Source organism: Zea mays, chromosome 10 (genome assembly GCF_902167145.1).
Source record: "Zea mays cultivar B73 chromosome 10, Zm-B73-REFERENCE-NAM-5.0, whole genome shotgun sequence".
In the NCBI taxonomy this organism is placed as follows: Eukaryota; Viridiplantae; Streptophyta; class Magnoliopsida; order Poales; family Poaceae; genus Zea; species Zea mays.
The window spans coordinates 98,365,144-98,381,972 of NC_050105.1; the positions used below are offsets into that span (position 1 = coordinate 98,365,144).

At 43.5% G+C, this 16,829-nt stretch overlaps 1 long non-coding RNA gene and 1 pseudogene across 1 annotated transcript; both read left to right on the forward strand.

The window, feature by feature from the left end:
- Nucleotides 1–7,415: 7,415 nt before the first annotated feature.
- Nucleotides 7,416–8,691, forward strand: LOC103641449 (uncharacterized). The gene is made up of 3 exons (XR_560320.3): nt 7,416–7,633; nt 8,240–8,424; nt 8,508–8,691. It is a non-coding gene; the product is annotated as an uncharacterized lncRNA (long non-coding RNA).
- Nucleotides 8,692–10,008: 1,317 nt separating this feature from the next.
- On the forward strand, nt 10,009–16,255 carry LOC103627829 (ornithine carbamoyltransferase, chloroplastic-like; annotated as a pseudogene).
- Nucleotides 16,256–16,829: the final 574 nt, after the last annotated feature.

Here is a 16,829-nt window from a genome sequence, read left to right on the forward strand (position 1 = left end):
GGTTGTACGGGCCCCATACACCTCTACCAAGAAAGCGAGGCAGAGTAACACTACGAGGCCTTTACCTAGTTCCACTAGCTTTAGAAAATCCGCTATAGTTTCTAGGAAGAGCAATGCAGGAATCCCCCGTCCGACCGCCATCGCAGCAAAATCAACCCGGGAACCTCCCTACACGCCTACTCACCTACTGCCCTTGCCCCTATCGGGTAAGATAGTCCTCCACTAGCTTTGCTAGTTAGTCAGCCAAGGGCGTCCCATTCCACCCTTGTGGTGGCACGTCTTCCTCAAGTTAAGCTCCATGTTCCAATTAAAAATAATGGTCTTGACATGAACATAAATAAAATAACAGTATAATTGGAATATGAAAATAATGTAATATTAACCCAAAACCATATAGAGCAATTGCATACTACCCAAGTAATTCAGGGGTGAACAAGGTAACTAGATAACCAAACTAGGGTGACCTATTAGGTCCCATCAAAATTAAGCATGTGCATGGACAAGTGATAATAAATAACATTATTGGGTAATAAAAGTGATCAAGTTGCCTTCAATGAGCTCCTGCTCAGCAACTTCTACCTGCTGAACACCGGGATCCTCAGCCACTGGCTCTTCTACTCGCCACAATACAAACAAGCATAGTACAAAGAGGAAATTAACATAGGGCCTGTTTGGTTCAGCTTTTTTCTGACCAGCTTTTCTGAAAATCTGGCTGTGGGGAGAATCTGGCTGTGATGAGAATCTGAGTATCATTACAATTACGTGTGGAGGAAGATAAAGTTGTTTATAGGGCTCAGGATCTAGAAAGTGACGGATTCCTACTATTATAACGACTCAACCAATTATATGTTTATGTTGATTTTGGATGGTTTTTGCCCCAACGAATTTTATAGAAGCTGGCTGAAAAGCTGAGCGTTTGACAGTCTGCAGCAGCTTTTGGTGGCCAGAAGCTGCCAGAAGTCGAAACAAACAGGGTCATATATTAATAATCTACATATTAAAATAAGATCATAGGAAAAAGAATCACTAAATTCAGAGTTATGGATTTTAAGTTATGAATTTCCAAAGGTTTCATGTGTTTGGTACAAGGTTAGTTAAGAGATCAATTTTAATACACTTTTCATGTTAAACCAGTGTTACATAGTTATAGACAATATTAATACAAAATTATAGGAACTGGAATGGACCAATTTGGACTTAATATGAATTTTCTAGGAATTATACAAGTTTTTGCAATTAATTTCGTACCACAAATCAATTTCCTTAATCATTTATTCATTTTTAATGACTTATGGACTGCGCATATAATAAACAGAAACGTAGGGGCCCTGGCGTAAAAATCCCTAAGAATTAGATCTATCCTACAGTGGGCTACGGGTTAATTTTTATTTTGCGCGGGGTCTCTTCTATAAAGTGGTCGGTCGAAGGGGTATAGTGAGTTCTCAGCCGCACGATCAGAGATCAGTGGCCCAGATTAAACCTACACTATATCGAGGCGGTACGCATCGGTGGCCGATGGATCTCAAACCAGCGGCGAGGATTTTAAACGGGCGCGATCAGTCGGATCCGTCCGATCAACATCTTGGGACTCCTATTAGTTCTATCCGAAGCGGTACGCGGTACCTAATCTGAGCCATCCGAAACGGATCAGACGGCACCGACGTCATCTTCCAATCCGACCGCGACTGACGGCGGCGCCGCCCTGGCGGTCGAAATCACATCGACGAACCCTCATTGCCCGGTGATTCCGAGCACCATACCCCGGTTCTACAAGCGTTGCATGATGAGGACGGCCGTGCGAACACGGAGGATGCATACTCACCGACGGTTATGGCGCCGAGTCTCCTGGCGATGGCAAGGTGCGGCTTGAGCGCCAACCGAAACCTCAGTGATAAATTCTCGGCGACGTAGGAGCCAATTCCGCCGACTATGTTGTGGAAGCCCTTCCCTCGGTCTGTAGATGGTTCCGGACTTCATGCACGGCGCAGACGGCGACTCGGTGCAGAGTTCCTCCGCAGCGGCACCGCACTACCTCTCTCTCTGGTTTTCGACGAGGCCAGGGTTTCCAGGGGTTGGGATGGCGCGGACGAGTCCCAGGGGCACTAAATAAGGGCACAAGTGGTGGCCGAGGGGTCCGGAAGGTGGGCGCTAGCTGGTCAATCCCGGGGAAATCGCGACGGTAGTTGTGCACGGGGGAAGAAGCACAGTAGAGGGGGCCCACCAGTCAGAGATCGTAACTGAGCGGGAGTGGCTAACGTGCGGGACCCAGTTGTCGGTGCGTGGACGCGGATGGCTGTGCGTACGGGTAGATCTGGTGGGCCGACTTGAGTTGAATTCGGCCCACACGGGCATCTGCTCTTTTATTTTATTTTTCCTTTCCTTTTCTGATTTTATTTTCCTTTTCATTTGAATCTCCAATTTGAATTTAAATCTTGTTATGAGTTTCACCTTTGAGTCAAATGTACAAATTCAAATCCTAGTGTAGGAATAATATATTTTTATATACTTATTTTTATTCACATAGTATTTTCTTTCTTCTCTTTTCTAAATTCTAGAGTGCAAATTGGGTTAGATCTAATTTTCTTCTTTTATGTATTCTTATTATCATTATCATTGTAGACAAATGCACAAACAAATAAACACCAGCATGATGCATGATTTATTTTTAGATGTCATTTGTTTTAAGTACTCACTTAAATAAGGTTGTGTCACACCCGGATTTCAGGGGCACCAAGATCCGGGCGCGAACATAATCACCAGGTGTGCTGGGACCAAGTCTCACACATATGATGAATCATGGCACAGGATCGAATGTCACATCTTTACTACATAACAGGAATTCTATACAAAATAAATAATTACATTATAAGGAGACAACGGTCCAGCAACCCAAAGTTGACTAGGAGACGACGGCCTAGACCTCTCACGAACACATCGCAGCATCCTCCAAGCGCCTCATCCTGCGGTACCTGCTCTTGACCTGTGTTGGGGGGGATGTGAGACAGCAAGAGTGAGCTCACATACGTTCATCGCTCAACAAGTTGTGGGGAATAATGTGCATGAACTCGCCAAAGGTGGGAGCTCACGTGAAGTGTAAGGCTTACCAAAGAGGATGGTTAGAGCTGAGCATTGCTTTTAAAGTTAGTCAAAATTTTATTAGCAATTACTAAGTATAAGTAAATACCAACCCAATTAAATAGTAGAACAAAAGTAACAACCTCACCTGCGATGCAATGCATATGACAAATTGAGTTTAAGTTCCATAATTTAATCATGTGAGTGTCCGAGCTGCTCATGACCGTGAGCACGGTTAGTATACCAGTTTTACACTTTGCAGAGGTTGCACATCTTTACCCACAAGTCATGTTACCCATCTACCAAGGGATCGCGACTTCCCATACACCTCTACCGAGGAGGCGAGGCAGGGTAACACTACGAGGCCTTTACAAAGTTCCACTAGCTTCAGAAAACCCGCTACAGTTTATAGGAAGCTCCAATGCAGGGATCCCTCGCATCATCGCCATCGCAGCAAAATCATCCCAAGGACCTCCCTACACTGACCACTCCCCTACTGCCCTTGCCCCTTTCGGGTAAGGTAGTCTTCCACTAGCTTTCCTAATTAATCAGCCAAGGGTGTCCCATTAAACCCTTGTGGTAGCACTGTTTTCCCGGGTGGTCGCTCCATGTTCCAATTAACATAATGATCTTATCATGAACAGTAATAATAAATAGATAATAAAAGTGTGATCATGAATAATATATCTTCATACCCAAAACCACATAAAGCACTAGCAAGTACTACCCAAAAAGTTCAGTGGTAAACAAGGTATAAAGATAATCAAACTAGGGTAACCTATTGGGTCCCATCAAAATTAACCTATGCAGATCATTATGATTAATTAGAACATGAGTGAGTAAAAAGAAGTGATCAAGGGCACAACTTGCCTGGGACTTGAGATTCCAGGTACCAGGATGATCTTCGGATGACACATGACCACACTGCTAGTCGTAGCAATACAAACAAACATTGTATAGGCAAAATTAACATCACACCAAACATGAGAACAAACTGCGTAATAATAATCTATGCGAAGCTATGAGATCGTGGGATCGAGAACCACTAAATTCGGAGCTACGATTATTAAGTTATGAATTTCCAAAATTATTTCGTGCTTAGAATAGATTAATCCTAATGAATGATTTTAATTCTAGTTTCATGGATAAGCAGTGGTATTAAATGATAAACAGTAATATTACAAAATTATAGAAACTGGAATGGGTCAATTCGGGGTTAGAATGAATTAAATATGAATTAAACAAGTTTATGAATTTACCTTTATACTAAAACCTATTTTCTTTATTAAATTATGATTTTCCTAGGGTTCTGGACTGGGCACAATATTTCATAAGAGATCAGGGGCCTAAATCACAAATTCCCTAAGACTCGGCATTCCCACAGTGTGGACTGCGGGTTAATTTGAAATAAGACGAGGGGCTCTTTTGTAAACCAACCATGTCGAAGGGGTATCGGCCCATGTCAGCCATCCGATCGAAATCTGGCGGCCCAGATTAGATCAGAAAAGTGGCATGTAATGAAGCCAATCCAGACCGTTGGCGCATGGATCAACGATCAAGATTTTACGCGTCCATGATCAAATACCATACGTCCGATCTGGAATCAATAGCCCAGATGGAATCCCGAAAGGGTATCATCTGTTCTAATCACAGCCGTCCGATGTGAGATCGACGCCTACCGCATTTCTTCCCCAACCCGAGCACCCCAGGCGGCGGGACTGGCCTCCCCGCGGCGGAGCTTGCCGGCGAGAGGTAGATCCGCCCCCACCGAGCACTAATCCCAGATTAAACTGGTGCAACGCGTAGCCTGTACGATGACGACAATCATAGGGAAAATCTCACCAGAAATCGCGCAGCTGAATACCATGGCCACGGCACACGGCGGTTCTGGGCCGAAAAAAGTGCTTCGGCGAGGGATTGTCGTTGTTCCACATGGTCCCGAGCCCGAAGCCCCAACCGTCCCGCATCCATACAGCTCCGCGAAGCTCCCTGGTACGGTTCCAGGACCCGAACGACGGCGCCCACGCGATTTGGCAGCGGCGGCAGTCTTCTTCTCTCTCCCTTCCGCCTACGGTTCACTTGGTGACTGGGTACTCGTCGAGATGGATAAGGGAGCTAGAGCGACCGGGTTATATAGGGGCGGGGCAAGTCCGAGCTGAGAGGGTCGGTTGCGCCATGCACCGCGGCCGAGCGGAGGTCTGGTGAGGACGCCGCGAAAATCGGCCAGGGAATCGCGTTCTGTTGGGGAAGATGACTCCTGACGACATGGGTCCACACACCAGAGAGTGCGGGGATGGCTGGCCGAAGGGACCCACTGGCAGCAACCCCGGAGAATGACCAGAGCGCGCCCCCGGAGTCTGACCAAAGGGCCCCACACGGTGATGGCAGGCGCGCAATTTGGGGGGAGGGGGCTGACCTGTGGGTCCCGTCTGCAGAGAGGTTAGGCGCGCACGGATTCACCAGTTTGGGCCACGGCGGGGGAAAGGTTTAATGGGCCAAAAACGTATTTCCGAGCCCATCAAGTTCTCTTTTTCTTTTCTTTTCTTTTCTTTTTTCTTCTATTTTCCAAATTCAAGGATTTAAACAAAGTTAAGTTTCTTGTTTGAATTTCAAATTACCAAATATCAAACACAAACCTAATGAGACTATAAATTCTACTATTTTCACTAATATTAGTTTTCTATTTTTCTTTTATCTCCATTTATCTCTTCCATCCTTTTCTTTTCTATTCCCCTTTTATTTTCAAATTATAATTTTTTTAAACTCAACTTGCTTCACAACATTGAATACAAATACAAGAGTTTCATTATGAGGTGCACATTTCTACTTTTATTTGTTTCATTATTTGGCTAGTTTAATCCCATTTATTCAAGAACAACGGAAACCCAATATTATCCAAAGGTTTTCAAAAAAAATTCTCACAATACTATCATAATTTAATTTATTTATTTACATCATTTTTATACAAATTTGGGTTTTACAGGTTGATATCATAATAGAGGAATATTATCTAGGAATAACTATCTCCTTTTATTTGATTTACAAATTTGGGTATTACAAATCCTACCCCTTAACAAGAATCTCGTCCTCGAGATTTAGGAAGGACTAGGGAAAAGATGAGGAAATTCTATTCGAAGCTCTTCTTCTCTCTTCCAAGTAGCTTCATCTTCTCCATGGTGACTCAATTGCACTTTGCACATCTTTATCACCTTATTTCTTGTAACTCGAGTCAAAATGTGAAGAATCTTGATAGGATACTCCGTGTAAGTCAGATCACTCTGAACACTGAGCTCTTTCATTGGTAACTGTTCCTCAGGGACATGGAGGCACTTCTTGAGTTGAGACACGTGGAATACATCGTGCACATCAGATAGATGATCAGGTAGCTCGAGTTGGTATACCATCTCCCCAACTCGCCTAAAGATTCTGAATGGTCTAATAAAGCGAGAGGATAACTTGCCCTTAACTTTGAATCTCCACATTCCATAAAGTGATGACACCTTAAGGTACACATGATCACCTTCCTCAAACTCTAGTGGTCTTCTTCGATTATCAGCAGTGTAAATAGCAGCACTACTTTTTTCTTTGGTGCTATCTCTTTTTCCATTTATTTTGAAGAGAGCAAATGGGTTGGATCAATATAATTTTGAAAAGCGGTAAACAGAAACAAAGGGGATTTTACGGTTTCAGGTACCCAATGCAGTTGCGATTCATTTGCTCCATAAGCGCATTCACGGTTGCTGCTTTCGTGGTTCAAAACTAATTTTTTTTCATTAAATGTACGCGCGAGGGAGCTACTAGTCTCTACTAATAATTAAGATCCATCTGTAGACCGCCCCCGCCCCCTAAAACCCCGCGCCCACCTCCGCCCACCTGCGCACGCCGGAACCGTCGCCACCAAATCCGCTCACCACCGCCCACCTCCGCACGCCTGCGCGCGCCGGAAACCTCGCCTGCTCCCAAGACGCAGTCCCGCCGCAGTCCCGCCGCGTCCCACCTCCGCCCACCTCCACTCGCTTGCGCAGGCCCGAAACCTCGCCGCCAAATCCGCTCACCACCGCCCCCGGCATCACCAACTACGACCCCCTTCTCCCTACCTCTCTCCTCTCTGCTCCCCGCAGGGTTCGTCTTCGTCCGCTACCTTCCCACCTCTCCCAAATGCCCGCAAACCGGATCCACCGCTCCCTCCCCCGCAATGGCCTGGTTCCACCGAGACAACTGCGGGGCTAGGGTTTGGATTCGTGGGTGGAGCCCAAGGCTAGATCCAGCAGGGGAGGGAGGTAGAGGAGGAGGGGAGGGAACTGCTGGTGGTCGACAGCGGGCGAAGGCGCCAACGACAATCCAGGATATGGATTCCTGAGGTTACTTCATTCGCTTTGTGCTCTCTCGCGTTCTTGATTCATTCGCTTTTGTGTTCCCCCTAAACCTTTACGTTCTTGATTCATTCCCTTGTGGATTGGAAGGTGAGCAGAGTAGGCGTCACCTGCTTCGCCGTGCCTCTGATCCCGTGATTCGCGTGCCCCCGCCCGCGTGATCCATCTTCGCCCGATGCCCGCAGGTGCTCCTTCGTCCTCGCCCGCCGTCCTTTCGTCGTCCTCCCCCACCGAGCGCTTGCTCCGCGTTCGTCATTCTTCACTGCGTCTCGCGACCGAGACGCCCTCCCCTCCCCAACTTGCTCAGCCCTTCCGTGTGGACGTCGTTCCCTGTCGTCATCGCTTGCATAGCGCCTGCTTCGCTGCGTCCCGCGCCCGAGACACCTTCCCCCCCCCCCTCCCCGACCTGTTGCGCCCCCTCTGTGCCCAAGACGCACCACCCCCTCCATCACAGTCGTCCTCGCTTCCTCCCTCCAGCGTCAGCGGTCTGTCTCACTCCATGGCATGGATCTGGATGGTCCTCGTAGCGGCAGTCGTGCTCCTTTGTCGTGTTGTCCTGTGTGGCCCCGAGCGTGCAGTTCATGCCCCTCACAGCAGCGATAGGAGAAGCCGGAACATGTTGCTGATCGTCCCCCACCCTGACAAGTCCATGTGGTGGACTTACCCAAGCAGAATAGGTTCTGCAGATCTTCGACATGTTTCTCTGCATGAACATTTCCGTTCATCATTTGTTTCTCTCACCATATGCCACTCAAATGTATTGTTTCTCTCTTCTCCCCATCTTTTTCTAGGTGTGATTTAGTTGTGGTGGCGAATGGATGGAAGGAGAAGATAGCTTCTGGTTTGACAATATGTGTGGTGATTCGAATCCCTGTCTTTCACATGTTTTTTTCGTTTTGTCAGTACACCAGAGGTCCTGCAGCGGGTCACAACCACTGAGATATTGCAGGGCAATGACAGTCTTGGGTTGAAATATGTAAGCAGACATATATGCCCGATAACTTTTGACTAACATACTAATATTAGAAAGATGAGATGTTCATATTTGTGCTTTGTTAGGTGGAAGATTATAATGGGAAATTGGTGGACTGCATGGAAGGTGAAACACTGACATGCAGTTCTTTATTTCACCATGAGTCATAGAACAAACAACATATGTGCCATCTGTGGAGTCTTTGTTTTATCACCTAAGCAACGAGCAATGTTTATTTGTTACCAAAAAAGCACTTTATGTATCTTCATGGACCATGATACTTGGCAAATTGGTATGTAGGCTTTATTTTAGAATTTAATCATTTTAAGGTTTGGTGTAAATGTAAAACCAGACAAATGTTTTTGGATTTTTTACAAGTAGATAGCTTGTTTTCAACATACTTGGCTACACAACAAAATCCCAATGTATATGCTGGTTCATATTTGCCAGTTCCTTTTTTCGGCATATTTGTCAGATACCCGTAGGACCCGCGATGCCGCGTGTGCAGCAGCAGCAGGACACCCCGCCGCGGGGAGGCGCCACCCCAAGAAGCGTCGTCGCAGGGACATGGATTCCCCATCACTAACTCTGACCCCTAATGCATCATGCTGGTCATCCTCATTCAGGCCGCTGCGGCGGAGTGCGCGACAGGTGAAGGCAGCAGCGAGGATGATGGTGACGCCGCGTGGAAGGCAGCCATTGACTCCATCGTCTCCGTTGGATTCAGCGTCCCTTCGTCCAACGGCATGGTGAAGGCAGCCTCTAGCGGCAACGACGAGGTGAACAACCACGTGGATCTGGAAGAGCCGCGTGAGAGGAAACTAAAGGGTTCTGGCTTAAGTTGTATCAGGTAAAAATTTTCACCATTGACCCAACCTCTGCTGCGGCAATTTCCAGGTAGGCTCTGCATCCCCTCCCGGTTGTTGAGCTGTTCTGTAGAGTTTCCTAAGAATCAAGGGTTGTTGGCATGGTTGGGAATGTTTGAAACATCTGCCATATTTGTTTGCTCCCTCCCACGGTCAGATCCGTGCCCTAGGCATCCTATCGTCAGACCCCTCGTTGCCGCGGCAACGTCTGGCTCCAACGTGAAGGTCGTCATATGCCTTGGGGCCCCCTGGTCAGTGCCCATCCGCCCCCCTGGCCTCCTATCGTTGGACCCCTCGTCGCTGCAGCAGCGTCTGGCTCTAGCGTAAAGGGCGTCGCAGGGGTCTTCTCGACCGAGGCATCCTTGGGAGGGTCAGCGGGAGCAATGTTCCTCAGTGAGTTTTCTCGTTCGTTTTTCTTAGCTGTGGAGTGTTCTTTTTTTCTTCCTTCTATGATGTGGCTGGCTGTGTTTGGTTGATGTGTCTGTCTTGGTCAGGTGTGTATTAAACTCTAACACCTTTATAGTTGTTGCATTAGTAGCTTAGGTATCAAAGTGCAAGACCATTCTTGGATGAGCATGAATTAGTATTATCGAAATTGCAAAATAGGGACTCCATAACACTGCGGAATGTAGTTGCCTCCCTGGACAGCTTGGCCATGTTACGCACACATACACTTGACAAAAAAAAGGATCCTTGGCATCATACCTACAAGACAGGATTCAGTTAAGAACTAAAAAACAAGAGGAAATGACAAACTTAAGTTCAGAAAATGTTATTACATAATTAATTGAATTCCTCCATATTCACTAACTATGATGTCCCAATAAGGTATCATAGAAAATATAAATGCTGATGGAGAGGCATGACCCTCGGTTTTAAGGACCTCTTCCACCAACTGACAGCCTAGATGGTGGCCCTATTGTCACTTTGCACCTTTGAGGCTCATAGATTTCCAATACTACTTGGGCAACCTGACAATTGTAGTGAAAAAGATTAAGAGCATGATATATTAACACAAAAACATCTTCTCATAGCAAAAAAGTATAGCGTTCAGTAAACATACAGAGCAGAAGTATTATTATAGGCGTAGGAATTGTATTACAACTTCAAAATATCTGAGCAAATCTGCATAACTAAGCAAATTTCTGAGATAATACTTGTTGGTTCAGTATTCCAGATAATATTAGGATACACTGGCCTTATGTCACTGTTTCTGAGGTATGTCCAGAAACACAAATGCAGAACTCTACAATCTAGAGTACACCTCACAGAAACTGAATATGTTCAATGCCTGACTTTACAGATAGTCGCTGTCGATCTCTAGATTGCTTTCTCAGTGATGGTTGATTTAATTTACTGATCAAATGGAATGAAATAATTAGATTTAGTGATTGAGCAGGTCATCGATTTAGTTCTGATTTCTGAATGTGATCCTCTCTGCCCCCTCATACCAATACATGCACTCAAATGTTTTAGGTATCGATGTGAGCTTTCATTATACAGGAAGTATCGTATCATGCACAACACACTTTCTTTCTAACTCTAGCAATTTCTTGCAGCCAAACAGGCTCCTAAGGATTTCCTTCAAATCATTGATTTTGACAAGGATACAATAATGAAGGTTCTTAATCGAGCCATTGAGGTTAAGGCATTGATAAAGTCTGGAGACAAGAGCTTCCAACCGTTCAAAGGGAAAACAATGGTCATGATTTTTGCCAAGCCATCAATGAGGACCCGTGTTTCATTTGAGACAGGATTCTTTTTACTTGGTGGGCATGCTATTTATTTGGGTCCAGATGATATCCAGATGGGCAAGCGTGGCCTGTTTGACAAGGCCGCAAAGGTCAAAGATATGAGACACATACCACTTTTTCATAATGCAAGGCTTCGCTTTTGCCAAAAGGAATTTTAGTCTGTTCATGTTGTTTATCTCTTATGTACAGCTACAACGCCCAAGAAGATTGAAAGGGGAAAATGTGCAGTACTCGATCTACTTATCCTGCAAGAAGCAACTTCAATGATAAGAACAAGCTTGGGGAAGGCGGGTTTAGTACCGTGTACAAGTTGTACAGGTAAGCAACACAACTCAGTATGCAAGGGAGCGAAGCGTAGCATCGTCTGCGCTCTTCTTCCTTCGCATCAAGGTGGATGAATTTTATAGGGAAAGGTCACAGATAGAAATAAAATACCGGTGAAGAACTTGTCCCGGTGTAGTATACAAAGACTGGACCAGCTGCACAATGAGATGCAAGTATCGGTCAATCTTCAACACGAGAAGCTTGTCAGACTATTGGGGTTCTGCATGCACCGGGACGAGATGATGCTCGACTATGCACATATGAAGAACGGAAGCCTTGACAGGTTTCTATTTGTTAGTTCTCTTCCACAATTTCAATACATAGATTTCTTATTTACGCGAATAAGAGGAACCACATGCAAATGGCAACTGATAATACGTGGATAAGAGACTAGATCGAGGGTGATGAATATAATAATGTATGCGTCAGAAGTACCACATGCATGCCTAGGAACTGGGTTGATGGTTAATATCATGATACTAATAGGTAGCTTAGTTGGAAGAATAAATCCCACTCTTAGTAACGATATATATGGGAATTAAAATATTCTTAGATGTAGTCTTCTAATTGTTTTTCCTAAACACCTCTTTTTTAAAATCTTGTTTGAATCGACCTTGTGATTGTTCTGCATTTCCCTTTGTTGTGATCTACCACTCACACTTTTTTGCTGTTTCAGACTAAGCAATGATAGTAGATATTGTTGATCTGTCAATGATTATGATGAGGTGGTTGTCACAGAAGAACACAATATTGATAGAAATGGTGTTTATGCGAAGGCATTTTCTTACTTGACAAGTGACAATGACATTCTTGAAAGAGAGCATATTTCTTACGAACAAGGAGATTCTATTCAAGGCACATCATTTCTTAAACAAGGGTTCATTATAGATGATGGACAAGCTGAAGTTGCCCAGTGCATGGTAACATTAGAGATGCAAAATCTTGGATCAGATGGTGGATGTTATGCTTCTCAATGCACAGAGATATTGCGGTGCAAATACTTAGAGGAGATGGTGGACGGAGTGATGCTGCCCACTCCACAGGAACACTACTGATACGAGAACTTAAAACAAATGGTGGACAACATGATGCGGTCCAGTGCATATCAAGTCTACATGTGCAAAAGCTTAGAGAAAATCAAATCAAGCTTTATGGGTCCTCGTCCTTCCTAGAATCTATTGTAGATGACACAAGAGGTGATTTTACTCACTACACAATAGACTGCAATGGCATAAAGCTCAGTGCACAACAACATTGCTAAGACAGGAGTTTCAAGCTGCACGTGATAGCATGCAAGAGGTTATGGTGAGAAATTCAGTTGAAGCTACCACATCCTTGACAAGTACACAACAAGGGAGACACATGAGAACTGGATTATTCAATGTGTCAACTGTGACACCATTTCCCCGGCAATTTTGGTAAGTTGGAGAGAAAGTTGTAGATTATGGATTAGCTTCTCAAGTTGCTCTCAATTGTATTTTCTAAACCTTCCTTTTCAAGCTCATCAGTCTATTTATCATCAAACCTATAAAAATGAAGCAAATATATCAGTCATGTTTAAAGCCCACATTGTTCTAGGCTAAGGAGGACTGCCCTTCACCTTCCATACATTGTTGATCTCACCACTTATGTGAGAACCTCACGTCAACCAAATCATGAATTCATAAAAGGAGTGTATGAATTATGTATAAATGGAATTGCAGATCTCACCACATATGTGATGATTTGTTGATTAGATGTACATGCTGGTGTTTCAAAACTACACTGAAAACTGGAGTATGAACAAAAGCTTTTCAACTGTTGGATTTTTTTGCGTGGGTGTGGATTGACATTTTTTATAAATTATTACGTCTGACCAACCCTATGAAGCTTCAGGGCACTCTACTACGTCGTCTTGCTCGTTGGCAGCAAGAATAAGAGGAAGTAAATTATGAGCTAAATATGATGTAGTGATTGTGAAACAAATGCGTAGCTCAACATGTGAACTTATTGTTTTTACTAATAGTCATAGTATTATATATCATTTCACTTGTTGCTTCTGCAATTGTGGCATGCTTCAACCGCTGTTCAAAATTTATGTGATGGTTCAGTGGCTCATGTCCTGTGAGTGAAATTAATAAAAGTTCTATATTAACTTTGTTTTTAGTGTGATATTTGATAGTACATTTGTTACTTGCTGTAGAGTAAGCAAATAGCAATAGTCTGCTTCTAAAAAGCAGTTATTGGCTACACAATAGTTGCTTTGATATTCCCTTTTTTTAATGTACTCACTATGTCTGGAACTTGTTAATCAGATCTTGCCACGTCAAGGTCTTCTCCGAGTGAGTGAATTCACATTGATAGAGATTGGGCATTTCGTGGACCTAGAGGACAAATCACATCCAAAATTTGTTGATGTGGCTCCTATCAAGTGCACCGTGTTCCCCTCGTCAAGAATCAAGAGTTTGATGCTGCCGCCAAAGAGATCACCAAGGCATTAACAACTGTTGGTATCTCTCATATTATTGACACTACTGGTATGTGCGTTACGATCTTAAATAGTCCAGTCTGTACAACCTAGGCTGGATGGACTACATATGCAAGCTTAATCTTGTGTTTGTTCTCTTGCAGCAATTTCTATTGGGAGGAGATATGGGAGGACCGATGAGATTGGTGTTCCATTTGTTGTGGCAATGGATTCAACAAACGTGACGATCCGAGAGAGGGATGACAAGGAGCAGATCCGTGTGGACATCAACGAGGTGGCGTCCGTGGTGAAATAGCTGATAGAAGGCCAAAGCACCTGTGCAGATGTTTTTGCAAAGCATACTGCCCATATATAAATAGACATGGTATGTCGTCTCTTTTTAAACATGTGCTTACCTAATGAATCAATGGCACATGGTGTACACAATTCTTAAAAGTTTCATAGCCTATATTGAAATTGAATTCTTTATAATATGATTGTGTGTCGTGATGTTGCTAGAGTACTTTTATGGCTATAATGACATCATTATGGCTAGGGTCTTTGCTCACCAAGTATGGTCATGAGTTGCATAATTAAGATTTCTTTTATATGGTCTTTTTACCAACATAACCAACAACGTCACATAACCTGGATCATTTTTCTTTTTACATAATTGATCTGTCTTCTCCGTGCTGCTTAAGCACAACAATCGGATATCATTCTCAAAACTACAAGCACTATAGTTGTTAGTTAAAGTAAAAATTTGTTAGTGGGAATATATTATTATGAAACAACAACTTCAATTTGGTATTTATTTAACTGAAACAGTAAGTGTGTTTAATTCTAATAAACCAACTTGGGTCCTGATATGTATATGGATGTGTGGTGTTTTTGAACTGATATCATCATCTTGGCAGTTTTCTTTAGTGTTTTCTTGGTTTGTTTGTGTTCTATCTGATATGAAGATCAAACTCGTTTTATCTGGATGTAAACAAATAATTGGTGTTTTGAGTTGATATCTTGCCTCGAGATCATGTTTGTTTAGTTGTCTTGGATATTGTTACTTTATGTTCATAGTTCATAATTTATCGCTGTCATTTGTCCTTCTCATATTGATGTTAGGTAGTTCCAGTTGGTTTTGATTCCTTTTGTTTCCATCCAAACATTGTCTCCTAACTTCTCATATGGTTTTGGTAGGATATTTTGGACTTGGCAAAATATGCATCTGTACCTGTCATAAATGGTCTCACTGACTATAACCATCCATGCCAGATAATGGCTGATGCACTTACTATGCTTGAGCAGATTGGTCGTATTGAAAACACTAAGGTAGAATCATAACACTGAATTATCTGCGTTTGACCTGTGTCTAATTTTGAGTTTCTGGGTTGTAACCAATTGTCTTCTTCGATTGCGTTGTAGGTTTTCTATGTTGGAGATGGGAACAACATTGTGCACTCATGGCTGTTATTGGCTGATGTGCTTCCTTTTCACTTTGTATGTGCTTGTCCCAAGGGATTTGAGCCTGATGCACACACAGTGGAGATGGCCAGGGGTGCTGGAATCAGTAAGATTGAAATAACAAACCGTCCCAGGGAAGCAGTTAAGGGAGCAGACATTGTGTACACAGATGTTTGGGCCAGTATGGGACAAAAGGAAGAAGTTGATTATAGAAAACAGAAGTTCCAGGGATTCACGGTATGTTTGTTTTTCACACTTTCTAGATTCTGCGTGTACTCCAAGTACATATACATAGCATAAGCTCGTGAGGCGATTGAGTTACAACTAGAGAAATTATCGTATATGTTCTGACCTTCATATGATTCAAGATACTGTCTTTATCTCAAATTATAATTGTGGTGTTCAAGTGGGAGTGAAACTGTACAAGCAACCGTTGCTCAATGTCTTATTTCTGTGTTTTTCAGTCATAATTACAGCTTACATTGTTAGCCTTCAGCTAACACTTCTATTTTTATCCTATATTGCAGGTGGATGAAACCCTGATGGAGATTGCTGGCCCATAGGCCTACCTTATGCACTGTTTGCTTGCAGAGAGAGAGGAGTGGAGGTGACTGATGGCGCCATTGAGGCTCCCAATTCAATCGTGTTCCCCCAGGTTGAGAACAGAATGCACGCTCAGAACGCCATCATGCTTCACGTGCTCGGTGCTTAACTCTCCTATTGCACACCAGTGACACGCTCCTCTTAGATTATTGGGCATTGTTGTCTTGCTGAAGCATTGAGGCTGTTTTGGCTTTAGGGCATATATGAGAGCTTAGTTCAAACGAACTGTTTAGTAAGGTGATAACGGTTCTTCAGGGTGGGAGTTTGTTGTGCTGTAAAGGTTTGGTAACCTGAATAAAAATAAACTTATGTGTTAGTTTCATTCGAGAATCGTGACAGTTTTAACTTTGAAAGGCACGTTTGGCCGAGACCCTGGATCAGTTTTGCCTGGCTCCATCCTTTCTTGCCTGCACCACTGCACCTGCCTTCTCTTTTTGCCGCATCAGGTTGGAGTTTTGGAAGGGTGTGGTTGGAGTTCGGTGTGTTTGGTTTGTAGATAGAGGATGCATCGTATATCCTGGTGGAGCGGATGCATATTTCATAAAATCTGAGATGTTTGGTTGCTTATATGCCAAATCTGAAAGGCTCTCACACTTGAAAACATCCCGAACAAAGTGTAAGAGTGTCTTCGGCAGTTTCTCCTAAATTTCTCTTTCTATATCCCACTTTTGTGTCACATCGTTAACATTTTATCCTAATTTTTTTTCATTTCTCACAACGGTTCTCTCTAAATATTTCTCTTACTATAACCATAAAATATCGTTTTCTATCCATGCTTTTCATCCATTATCAATTTTTCCAACTAATAAATACTGACAACCACGTAGATGGGTCGGCTGCCGCTACCCTGCCTCTAGCGGTTCACTGTGCAACACGGTTAAGGACTGCTTGGGAACTTTGTTTCTCAAAACTATAGTTTAATGTATGCTATAACATAACTATGATATATTTTAC